Below are 12,619 nucleotides of genomic sequence, written 5' to 3' on the forward strand. Positions count from 1 at the left end.
AACCAGGAAAAGAGGAATGAGCACATAGTTCAATTACCATGGGACCTGGCAGGAAGTGCAGCGCCAGGGATCGGCAGGCTGAAAATAGCTAGCCAAAGACTAGTAGACAGTATTTATTAGTTTGCTCCAGACCCTTGGATGGGCCAGTTCCAGGTCTGGGATAACTTCATCCCCAGGGGACACAAGGTGTTCACAAAGGCACACCTCGGGTGCTAATGCATAGAGGCTAGAGGTGCCACGAGGCATCCTGCCCACCAAAGAAATCCCAGGACAGTGAAGCATCTAGGCCAAAATGTCAGCAGTGCTGTGTGGGAAGCAGTGTCAGGGTCGTGGGGTCCTGGACAGGCACCTGCCGAGCTTCCCGTGGAACACAGAACTGTTAACTGCCCTCACACTTCAGTCACAGGAAATGCTTCCAAATGATTATTTCCTGCTGCTTGGAGATGAAAGAAGTCATCCCAATAGCGTCAAATTCCTCCATGGTCAACAGGGAAGAGGAAAGATTTCCACACCGCATCAGAAGAGAAGCTGCAAACTCGGACTCACTCACCGGTCCCATCCTCAGACAAAAGCTACATGGGAGCGACTCAAGCCCCAGCATATCACAAACTTGGAAAGAAAATGATGTCAGGGACTCAGAAATCAAGGCACTCTGCCAAGGGTGGGAACCACAAGTAACAGAGACAGGGCACAACCCGGAATGAGAAACCAATGCAGGGGCGGTCATGAATACGAAATGCAGGTGGTGGCGGAGGCTGTAATCTGCGGCTATATTGAGAGCAAGAGCTCAGAACTACTAGTCTGGGATGCCCTTCTGGCTCCAAAGCTGAACCAAGAAGCTGGCGGCCTGCAGAGCAGAGTGACCACTAATGGTTGGTTATTTCCTTACTTACCATGTGGCTTCACATCAGAGACTGGAAGGGAATGAGACAAAGCTGCAGGGAAAGGAGATGGAAACAAGATCCCTCCGGAGCCCTTTCTTTGGGAGCACTTTTAAAGAACACATGGCAGAAGAACAAAGCCAGGGTAAGAAGACAGGGAGCCAGAGGCTTTCATGCCTCCTCAGGCTGAAGCCTCCTGAGTCATATTCGTTCTGTCCTGGTTTGAGGCATCTGGTGCAGGCCTCCACCTCTGCCTGGAATGCCTGCTGGAAAACAGAACTGAGCTGACAGGAATGAGGGCATGGCAGGGATTGTAGAACCCTAGGGCTATTATCCTCCGCACCGCTAGCTTGCAGGGGACAGTGAAGAAGGCAGCTAAGGCCCAGAGGGAGCTGGACCAGGATCCGGAAGATGTGTATTTACTTCAGGAGAAAATCTAACCCACCACCTAGATGCAGAGGATGCAGCTGTCAGGGGGAAGAGCCTCAAAGAAGCCATTTCTCCCCTCCCCACAGCATGCTAGAGAGGCTAGTGTGTGAAGCCGCTGTCCCTGGTGGCCCTGCCTGGCACAAACACAGGAAACTAAGGATACCCACCCAGCTCCCTTGGCTGGCTCACTTAAACACTACCTTCCAAAGTGAACTTAAGTCTCCTCCCTCTAGAATCTGTTTCTCCAGCCGCAAGGGTCTTCTAGGGGCTCCTAGGCAATCTGTCCCCTTACCCACCTGCTCACCAGACCTGTAGACTTACCCAGAGGGTACTCCCGTGGGGCCTGCCTGTCCCACAAGCTTTAGCAGTGTCCTGAACAGATCCCCATAGCCAGTCTCACTCCCAACTTCCCTGTCTGCCTTCAGCACTTTCTTGCTTTCAGCCATCCAGACTCAACCCTCAGCATCACTTTGGACTCAGTCCTAGGCTCTCATTTCTCAAATCCGCAACCATCCACATGGGCAGATCAGGCCCCTGCCCTGTTTCTGAAAGGCCCTTGTATGCAGCACAAACTTGCATCAACACGGTCCCTCCGTGTATTCCCACCAGACTTCTGCAGATTCATTTGGGATTGGTCACTTTCTCCTAAAAACCATCCATTTATCCTTATTTTGAAGCTACTATTTATCAACCATGAGCCAGCACAATGACAAGCATATCCTTTTATTATCTCTCATGTTCCTGACTCCCTTGCCAAGTAGCCACTGGCATCACAGATCAGCACTAAGGAACAAGAAGGCGGCAACGCCCTGAGGCAAGCCAGGCAGTGCCACCTGCCCCCTGTGCACCCAGTCCTGGGCTTGCCCTCATTTACTATCTTAGTCCCTTTTGGGTATTACAGTAAATACCTTACGGGGCTGGGGATGCAGCTCAGGTGTGGAGTGCTTGCCTGGCATGTATGAGGCCCTGCATTCAAGCCCCAACACTGCAAAAGGGAGAAAGGAAACCTTACACTGGGTAATTAGTGGGCATTTGTATCTGCGAGGGCATTCACAGACATATGGGACATGTGGAAAGCCAGTGAAGGGAAAGCCTTCTGAAGGGTGGCACCCTGCAATAGACTGGGACCAGAAGTGGATCAAGTACAGGCACTCTCACTATCTCATTTTCTCTCTGCCTCAAACCCACCAGGAGGCCAACCAACCATGCCTGGAACCTCTGACACTGTGATCCAAAATAACCCTTTCCTCTCTGTCCTAGTCGGGGTTACTATTACTGCGATGAAACACCATGACCAAAGCGATTTGGGAGGACAGGGTTTATTTCAGCTTACACTTCCAGGTGACAGTCACTGAGGGAAGTCGAACTCAGAGAGGGAGGGAACCTGGAGGAAAGCACTGATTGGTGTAGAGGCCATGGAGGGGTGCTGCTCTTCCTGGCCTGCTCAGCCTGCTTTCTTACAGAACCCAGGACCACCAGCCCAGGGGTGGCCTTACCTATAATGGGCTAATCAATCGCTAACTAAGAAAATGCTCTGCAGGCTTGCCAACAGCCCAATCTTATGGAGGCATCTTCTCAGTTGAGGTCCCCTCCTCTCAGGTGACTCTAGTCTGTGTCAACTTGACATAAAATTACCCAGCACACTCTTCAATTGTTTACCTTAGGTGTTTTGTCACAGTAAAAGAAATCTAGCATAGCTCACAAGGGGGCTGAGGGTGCTGTTCAGTGTAGAGTGTGTGCACACAAGTATTTTTGTTACTTTTGTTTATTTGTGTGTCCTGGGAGACTGTGAAGGTCAGAGGATAACTTTGAGGAGTTGCTGTCTCTCCTTCCATCCTGTGGGATCCAGGAATCAAATTCAGGTTGTCGGTCTCCTGAAAGTGTCCTTACCCAAGACCCTAGGTTCAAGCCCCAGCAAAGAAACACACACACACACACACACACACACCCCACAAATTATATTGTGTCACATCTTACACAGAACATGCTGGCCTCTCACTTCTCATCGCATTTGTACCAAGAAGCCAAGTCCTGTGTCATGACCCCAAGGTCTCAGGCTGTGTCCAGCTCTCCACCTGGCCCCCTAGTGCTGTGCTAGCCCCTGCCTACTCCACTGCAGCCAAACAAGTTGCCTCAGCTCCTGACATCTGCTCTCTCCCAGAAAACTGTGCCTGCTGCTCCCTCTGTGCTTGCTGCTGCTCCCTCTGTGCCTGCTGCTCCCTCTGTGCTTGCTGCTGCTCCCTCTGTGTCTGCTGCTCCCTCTGTGCCTGCTGCTCCCTCTGTGCCTGCTGCTCCCTCTGTGCCTGCTGCTGCTCCCTCTGTGCCTGCTGTTCCCTCTCTGTGAATGTCTCCCAGATGTTCACATGCAGGGCTGCTCATCCTGGGTCCCATCTCTGTTTAAGAATACTTCCTCTGGGAGGCTCTAGAATACTTCTCCCATTCACCTGACAGTCCCAGCTTATTTCTTCCGAGTCTTTATCAACAAAGCATGCCTAGTGCTGCTATCATTGATCATCTCTCACTGTGTCATTGTGACCCCCCCATCACATGGAATTGAACACCCCATCACATGGTGCTAATTCTCTGGTTATGAATTACACATGAAAGGTCTGTGGTTTGAAGGCTTGGTCTCTAGCCTGTATTCCTAGGGGACATGGTGAAACCTTTCTGAAGAAACCAAGCCACCGTGGATTCTGGGATTCCAGCCCCTCCATCCTCTCTCTTTGCTTCCTGGACACTATAAATAGATGTCCCTCTCTGCCATGTGCTCCTAGCCTGCTGGGCTGCTACAGACCCAAAAGTAACAGGGCCACACAATCAGGGGCTAAGAGAGGACCCACAGATGAGTGCTTCCTGACCTTGCCCAACCAAGCTCCAGAAGACACCCAGGTCCCAGTGTAGGCCCTGCAATAGGAGAGTAACTATGTCAGTGCAGTTAGTGGCTACGTTTAAAGCTGAACTAAAAGGCACTAGCAAGTTTTCTGAAAGAGGAAAGAAACTTCTCAGGAAAGTCTATAACAATCACCTAGAAAAGGGCCCCAAACTGCTCAAGAACAAGAACCCACTGCTCAAGATATCGGGTGTTTTGGCCCATCACCAACACTAATGTTCATGTTGACACACAACCCTTTACATCATAAAACTTAACTCATCATAGCAAGATGGCTCAGAGGGTAAGAACACCTTCCACAGAGACCGACAACCTGAATTTGATACCTGGATTCCACAGGATGGAAGGAGAGACAGTGACTCCTCAAAGTTATCCTCTGACCTTCACAGCCTCCCAGGACACACAAATAGACAAAAGTAACAAAAATACTTCAAAAAAAGAGTCCCCAAAGTTATTCCATGTCAAATCTCTAATAATTACCTGACATTGCTTATGATGTCAACAGTGGCTTATGGTATCTTAAAAGTTTTTAAAATTACATTTTATGTGTTGTGTGTAAGTACGTGTCACAGTGCACATATGGAGGTCAGAGGGTGACTTTTGGGATCAAGTCTCTTCTTCCATCATGTGGGTCCCAGGGATTAAACTCAGGTTCTCAGGCTTGGCTGAAGATGTCTACCTGCTGAGCAACCTTGCTGGCCCAGTTGGTGGTGGTAAGAATCAGATGTCTTAACCGGAATATAACGAATGAATTTATGTAAGCAGATGCTTCCAAATATGGGAATTAGTGATGACCAAAAATTTATGGAACCAATAATTCAAAGATTCAAGTCTGGGTACTTTATCTTCCACCATGTTTTTCTTTGTTGCCAAGACCCCTGTGTAATCTGGGGCTAGAGGTGTGAGGTGTATGGCAGCAGGCCAATCCTGTCACTTTTGGAATAGTTCCTCTAGGAACAATGCCAGGACTGAGACACACACTGCCCCCCAACCCAGAAAAACTTCTGTGCCCTCCACCTCCACATGAACTACTGTTACTCAAGATGGGAAGGGGGGCAAACTTTGCCCACTGCAGTGCTGAATTAAATCCTCTGTGACAATATGACAAAAGCCTATGAGAGGCAAGGCCACCTCCATGACCACATCTACTAGTTTCTCCTCCCTTTGGCCTTCAGTAAGAAATTTACTTATAGCAAAGCATGGTAGTGCATGTCTTTCATCCCTGTACTCAGGAGGCAAAGGCAGGTGGACCTCTGTGAGTTCAAGGCCAGCCTGGTCTACAAAGTGAGTCCAGGATATCCAGAGTTACATAGTGAGCTCCAGGACAACTAGAACTACATAGGGGGACCCTGTCTCAAAAAAGAAGAGGAAGAGGAGGAGGAAGAAGAAGAGGAAGAAAGGAGGAGAGAGAGACAGAGAGAATGAGAATAAGAAATTTACTTCTTTTTTAATTCAAATTTCAAATGCTGGCATTGTCCAGAAATTTTTAACAGGCTTATTTATAATTGCTACAAAGTTGAACTGTTGAAATGAGCTTGCTGAAACATTTTGACTTGCATTAATGCTTTATATCCTGCATTTATATTAAAAATTAACTCACAAATGAAAACAGAAAAACTGCCAATATCTGATTTTTGTCCCTTATTTTTCCAGTTACAGTTATACACTTAGGTACCTTTGACCCCATAGGAAAAAAAAATAAATGACATTCAGGACTACTGGAAACAGGAAGAAGGGGATTTATTTATTTATTTGTTTATTCATCTATTTATTTTTGAGAATAAAATGTTTCCCCTCATAGTAGACTCTCAAGTTTATGTATGCCACATGCTAGCTGGTATGTTCTGGAATAATTGTTACATTTTTAGCATGGCTAGAATACAGTTTGGTATCCTCAAAATAGGCCAATTAAACAGGTTCACCCGCCTCCTGCAAAGCCCCAGTAGCTGCTCTCTGAAGTTCAGTGGACTTCTCAGAGTACCACAGCATCAGGCATCCACTGCTTTTGTTTTCCCCATTGCCTCTCTGACCACAGGAAGCCATCAGCAGAGAAATCAACACCAGTTCCAGAAAGCCATGCCTTCCTCATGCTAGATATATTACAATAGATATATTGCAAGTGAAGGTCACAAGAAGTTCAAAAAACTCATCAAGATTGTCCTCACACCTTAAGGAAGCATGCCACCCAAACCCACAAACTGTGTTGTTTGAGATAGGGTCACACTATGTAACCCAGGCTGATCTCAAAATCACTATCTTCCCAAGGCATGGTGGCCCATGCCTTTATTTCCAGCATTAAGGAGGCAGGGACAGGGGACATCTCAGTGAATTTCAAGCTAGCCAGGGCTACACAGTGGGACTGTCTCAAGATAGATAGATAAATAAGAAAGATGGATAGATAAGATGAGATAAGATAGACAGGTAGATGGACAGATATATGATAGATGGACAGACAGATAGGAAGGCAGACAAGAAAGTAAACAGATAATAGAAAGATAGAGAGATAGAGAGATAGATAGGGGGTCGGTCTTCCCACCTCTGGAATGCTGAGGTTATAGGTGTGGGCCACAGTGGGGAGCCGACAGAAGGCAGCTATCATCCTTGCAGCCATCTTGAGCCATATACCCTGACAAGAGATTTGATTACAATAGCCTACAACAACTGAGCACACTCTAGCATCTTGTTTTGGATACCCAGGATTTTCCCTTGGGTGTGTGAGACTTAAAGGTGTGTGACTTAAGGGCGTGACTTAGAGATCAGATTTAGAGACAAGACCTAAGGGCATGACTTACAGGCGTGGCTTAGAAGTGAGACATATAAAAGGCAAGAGGCAGACAGAAGAAATTATTATTAGGTAGTAGGCACTTAGCACTTAGAGAAAGAACTTGGAACTTGGAGGCACTAGGGACTAGAGACTAAGATCTAGGAACTAGGGACGAGACACGTGGAAGAAGTAACTTGGAACTGGGAAAGAGACTAGCAATTTAGGATTGGGATTAGGACCTGAGACTTGGGACTAGGAACTAGGGATTAGGAACTAGGGACTTGGAGAGAAGGAGACTGAAGAATAATCAGATTGAATCACACTCTGTCTGATCTCCATTCTTCGCGTCCATCCTCACTCTCTCTCTTGCTGAACCCTGACCTGTGGACTGGAGCAGCTTGGGGCAGTGCCAGGCTCTAACAATTTAGCCCCCAAAGCTTTTGGCAGTTCGGGTTCCAACACTGACAGAGTGGTCTGCGACATTTTGGCCCCCAAGTGTGGGGCAGAGCAGTTCGAAACATTTTTGGCACCCAACATGGGGCAGCTTGGGCTGCAACAGGCCACTATACCCAGCTACAACCCCTTCAGTTTCAGAGAGCTGGTGTCAACTTGTCATCATGGAGGGAACATACCACACCAACATAAACTCCACAGGTCACATGATAAGACATCCTCCAATGGCTCGTTTATTCTGATATTTTAACCATGTTTTTCTCTTTTCCCCCGAAGACACACGCTCAGTCCTCCTAACCTTACCACTCATCCTTATCTTACATCAAATGCAGGCTGAGAACACCCAGGAGGGGTTTCATGGAACAAAGGCCCAAGATAACCTGATTGCTGACTCTGCATGTCTGTATTCATACATGCAAACTCATGCAATAGTAGGTATATCAGGAGAAGATATTCAGTCGAATAAGGAAAATGCTGAACATGGTAAAACTCAGAACTGCTAGAGAAAGAACAAGACTAGTCTTTGGCTCCTCTTGCCTCCTGCTCCAGAACAGCCATTTCTTAGACATGATGCCCTCAGCGTCCTACAATCTCTAACACATTTATGAAGGTCTCCTATCAGGTGGAGATGAAACTTCAGTGGCATTTCAGTATTTGGCAAAACAGTTCATGGTCCCATAAGCTTGAGGAGCTAAGCATAGAAGGTCTCAGTTGAATCCCTGCCATATGGAATAATGTGGTCCAGATGTCAGGGAGTCTGTCTGTCCATCTGTGAGGCTGCAAGGCTTCCTGGGAGCATTCTCAGTCTAGGATTAGAAAGGGAGGTAGGAATTGGGTTACAAGACACTGAAGGAGCTATTTCCTCAGCAAAGTCAACCTTCTCCCAGCATGCTCCCCATGCCTTCTGGGATTCCTTGACAACTTGAAGCTACAAAGGACCATGGTAGTAACAATGGATGGAGGTAACATGCCTGGGGTTGGCTCCCATCTGTGGTCCCCAAAGCTGTGGAGTGCCCACAGGGCTATATACAGCAGAGACCTCAGCCACCCCAGGAAGTGTGCCGGCTGGGAGCAAAAGCCTCATGGAGTCTGTGTAGCAATTAACATCACTCCTAGGATCAACCTTTAACAGCAAGGGGAGGTAGAATATAAGGGAAGGAACCTCAAAAGACATGGAGAACCCTGGGACCTCATTTACAGCTACATTGTCACCATGGTGTCCCCAGCGTCAAGGATACCCACCATTCCCTGATGAACAGTGAAAGACAAGCCCTCACACACACACAGGGTTGTGGGTGGCTGTCCCTTCTCCGAGCATGGGGAGTCCTGGATTTCTTTATTGTTGCCGGATTAACTGAAATCAGCGACACAGCTATTTCTTTTCTGTTCTCGCATTTCTGAACTCCTTTTTTTCCTAACCCACAGGCTTTAGCTATCTTCCCGGAGTGCCAGCTGGCTAATGAAAGCAACTGCTGTGCTTTGCAGGGTAACATATTCAGCGCCTGCATTATGCCCCATCTCAGCAGCAAATGCTTCTCAGGTTGTGTTTTAAATACATATAAAACCCACGCATCGAGAAATGATTCTTTCAGCTGCTCCCAGATTACCTGGTTGTAACCCACTCCCTGTACCATCCTCAAAAGTACTTCTATGGGGACAGTGAGTATAGCATCAGCTACCCTAGAGCGGTGAGACAGTTATGTAACAGCCCTGCTTCCTAAGGTGAGCTTGTTATGACAGAATCACATCTGACCATCCATGAGCAGGGAATGGGTCTGTCCTAAAGCCATCAGCTCTTTACTTTAGAGTAGGAGACACTGAATGTTGCATATTTGGCCCTGGCTGTCTTCTGTCCACTCCTGGCAGCAGAGACCCCAGGCAGGCACAGCCATTGCAGGAAAACCATCACCCAGACCCCAGGCTTCCTAAGGCCACATAAACCCTAGAACATCAGGCTTCCCTTCCCTGCATCCTTCTAACTCCCTTCTCTGGGGAACGGTCCTTAGACAACACAGGTCCTAACAGCAGCACTCTGTGTCCAAGCTCCCCAGCCACCCCTTCACCTCAGGAAAGTCCCCACCACAGCCCAGATGCCCTGGAGAGAGACTGACTCACTGCTGGTTAGTCTTCTGAGTCTAGCTTCTTCTGTACCACAATATATTTTAAAGATGGATCACAGACTGAAACTTGAAATCTAAGACCAGAGAGTATCTGAGAGAGCAGGACAAAGTCTGTGACCACGAGTTAGACAAAGATTCTAAGAACAAGTTCTTTGGTATGAGGCCAAATGCATGATTGGTAAAATAAAATCTAGGACCTTCCCAGTGCCCAGGAATCCAAAGTTACATTGACCACACAGTGAAGTCAGCCTAGGCTACATGAGACCCTGTTTCAAAATACCAAAACAAACAAACAAACAAACAAAAACAATAAAAATATAAACAAAGAAAAAACAAAAAAACCCACAAACAAAACAAGAACAAAAATCTAAAACAAAACCCCTTATAGATTGGAATTTATCAAATATAAACTTCTGCTCTTCAAAAGATGCTGCTAAGAAACCAAAAACTGGGCTGGAGAGCTGGCTCAGTGGCCAAGAGCACCAACTGCTCTTCCAGAGGTCCTGGTTTCAATTCCCAGCAACCACATGGTGGCTCACAACCATCTGTAATGGGATCTGATGCCCTCTTCTGGTGTGTCTGAAGACAGCTCAAATTAATAAAATTAAATCTTTAAAAAAAAATTTTTTTTAAAAGAAAGAAAGAAAATAAAAGCACAGAACACAAACCTGGAAAGCATTTGATTTTTAGGTTTGCAAAGAGCTCATGAGAACCAACAACAACAACAAAAAAAAAAAAAAAAAAAAAAAAAAAGAGCCACAGCAGTAACAGCAATATGAATACTTAGAGAAAATGTAAACACGTCCTTTCTGGTTTGGGGTGTTGTTTGTTTTAAGACAGGGTCTCTCTGTGTAACCCTCGATGTTCTGGAACTCACTATAAACCAGGCTGGTCTCCAAGTCACAGATTCTCCTGCCTCTGTCTCCCGAGTGCTAGGATTAAGGGCATGCTACACCAGGAGATGAAGGGTGGGGTCCTGGAAGAACACAACAGCTGGATGGCTTTACTCCTTTACCTGTTTTGCAAGCACCCTGGGACTACCTCATGTGCCGCAGGCACTGTAGCAGGCATCAGGACACAAGGATGGGCAAGGTCCATCCCACCCCTCCCACCTGGGTTCATGGTCCAGTATAGGGAACAGAAAACACTGACTGTCAAAAAAAGGGAAGAGCTCACCCAAGAAGGGGCACACCCAAGTCAGGAGGGAAAGACTCTGGGTGACATCCTCTGTGGTGAGGGGAACAGCAGCATTAGAGAAGGAGACACCACAGCTGGAGGTGGGAAGCAAGCAGGTGCGGCTCAGTGCTGCAGATGGACCTCAGGAGGCCGTGCTCATCACCTCACCTTGGTCCTGCCAGAGGGACACAGCCCTCCTCACGGATGGTCCACCAGACAGATCATCAAATCACACAGCAGCTCAAGCAGGATCTGTGTCTCCTCATGCAGGGGTTCTGGTAGCATATGAAGCCATCAGTGAAGGACACTGACCACAGTGCCTCGTGAGCCTGAGTACCCCAGCAGTCCTTACAATGCTGGGCTCAGTGGACACTTACTTACAACCTAAAAGCATCTCTCAAGATCCTACCTTTAATCTCCCTTTTTCTCTCCCTCCCTACCTCCCCTACTTCACCCTAGGGGAGGCGGGAAAGGCTACACATCTTTTTTTCTGAAGCAGAGATGGCTATTTCAAGCCCTCCTAGTTCTCATGAGGAGGTTGTTACTGCAGCAACCAGGTATGACTTCCACACAGGCCTGCCTCAGGGGACCCCTGCTCCTCCTCAAGTCGTAATGCATTACTGACTTACCTCACACACTCTCAGAATTATGCAGAATTAATAGATGTCCCCCAGTCTCTTTCTGCCAACCCTCCGGCAGCACAGTTAATGTCTCAGCCAAATACATTTCCTTCCTCCTTATAAACAGCGCTCTCCGTGACAGAACCCACCCTGCCCTTAGCCTTCCCAACTGGGTGTTTTAAATTTTAATTGTTACGTTTGGCTTCATTTCACTCTCCTTGTTTCTCACAGGGTAATTCTGTTTCCGTCTGTTAATAATGTAAGCTTTGGGGGAATTGCAGAAGTCTTGGTGGCTGGCAGTGGCAGCAACCGTGAGAAGAAGAAATAATAACTAAGTTCTGTAGTCCTGGAGAAGAAAAGTAGAGACAAGAAGAACTGGAGGGGTGGGATTAGCTTGAGGTGAGGGGACTACATGTTGGAAAGTCCCCAGTAAAGATGCAGATACTCTGTAGGTGCTTCTCAGAATAGCCACGGCTTCATGTCCTTCCTCTGTAACTCTTCCACACTGCATCCTCAGGGTGACATCACAGGGACAATCACAGTAGCTGATGAGACTCTTCAGTGTGTATGTGTCCCTTCTTGATGAGATGATGAGCACGGCCTCCTGAGGTCCACCCGCAGCACTGAGCCCCAGATGCTTGCTTCCCACCTCCTGCTGTGGTGTCTCCTTCTCTAATCATGGCCACGACCCCCTTATCTCTCCAGGCATGATGCTGCCTGGAGCAGGCTAGGTACTGGTGTCTGCTAGGTATTTAAGGAGATGCTATAGTCTGCATGCATCCTCCAAAGATCTGTATGCTAGAAGCCTGGTCCTCAGTATGATGGCACTGATGCAGCAGGACCTGACTGTGGTATGTCTACTAAGTCATTTGGCTCAATGGTCACAGTATCAAACTACCCTCCAAATTTATATCTCTATCTTAGCATAGCTGTAAGACCTCATCAGAGAAGCCTCTGTGGAGTGGATAATGGTTTAGGTGGAAGCTCACAACTGATCAAAGTATAGAGAATAAATGTCAGGGGAATGCTCATCCACAAATGGGATCACCACAGAAGGGCGGCTGGGAAGCCTCTAAGAGTCAGAGACTGGGGGCGGTGGGGAGTGGGCCAAGAAGGGTATTGTCTTCTGGATGGGACAGGACCTCTGTACTCATGAGTTCATGGTGGCTGTGGCTGCCTGCATAAGACCTGCATAAGATCAAACCAGTCAACAATCCAAGGACACAGAGGGAAAGATACACACACACACACACACACACACACACACACACACACCCCTTGGTGAG

General features: G+C 47.5%; 1 protein-coding gene across 6 annotated transcripts in view; it reads right to left on the reverse strand.

Moving 5' to 3' along the window:
* The window catches only part of Specc1 (sperm antigen with calponin homology and coiled-coil domains 1), a 261,968-nt gene that overhangs the window by 193,927 nt on the left and 55,422 nt on the right, over positions 1-12,619 (reverse strand). Inside the window, exon 1 of one of the 6 annotated variants that reach the window (XM_076936676.1) lies at positions 10,882-10,993. The exons of 4 other annotated variants lie outside the window; for them this stretch is intronic. The gene's annotated coding sequence lies outside the window, so the exon portion shown is untranslated. Of the gene's footprint in view, positions 1-10,713; positions 10,823-10,881; positions 10,994-12,619 lie in introns of those variants that run through there. One more of the 6 variants, XM_076936677.1, reaches the window with a different exon arrangement.

Source organism: Arvicanthis niloticus, chromosome 6 (genome assembly GCF_011762505.2).
Source record: "Arvicanthis niloticus isolate mArvNil1 chromosome 6, mArvNil1.pat.X, whole genome shotgun sequence".
Classification (NCBI taxonomy): Eukaryota; Metazoa; Chordata; class Mammalia; order Rodentia; family Muridae; genus Arvicanthis; species Arvicanthis niloticus.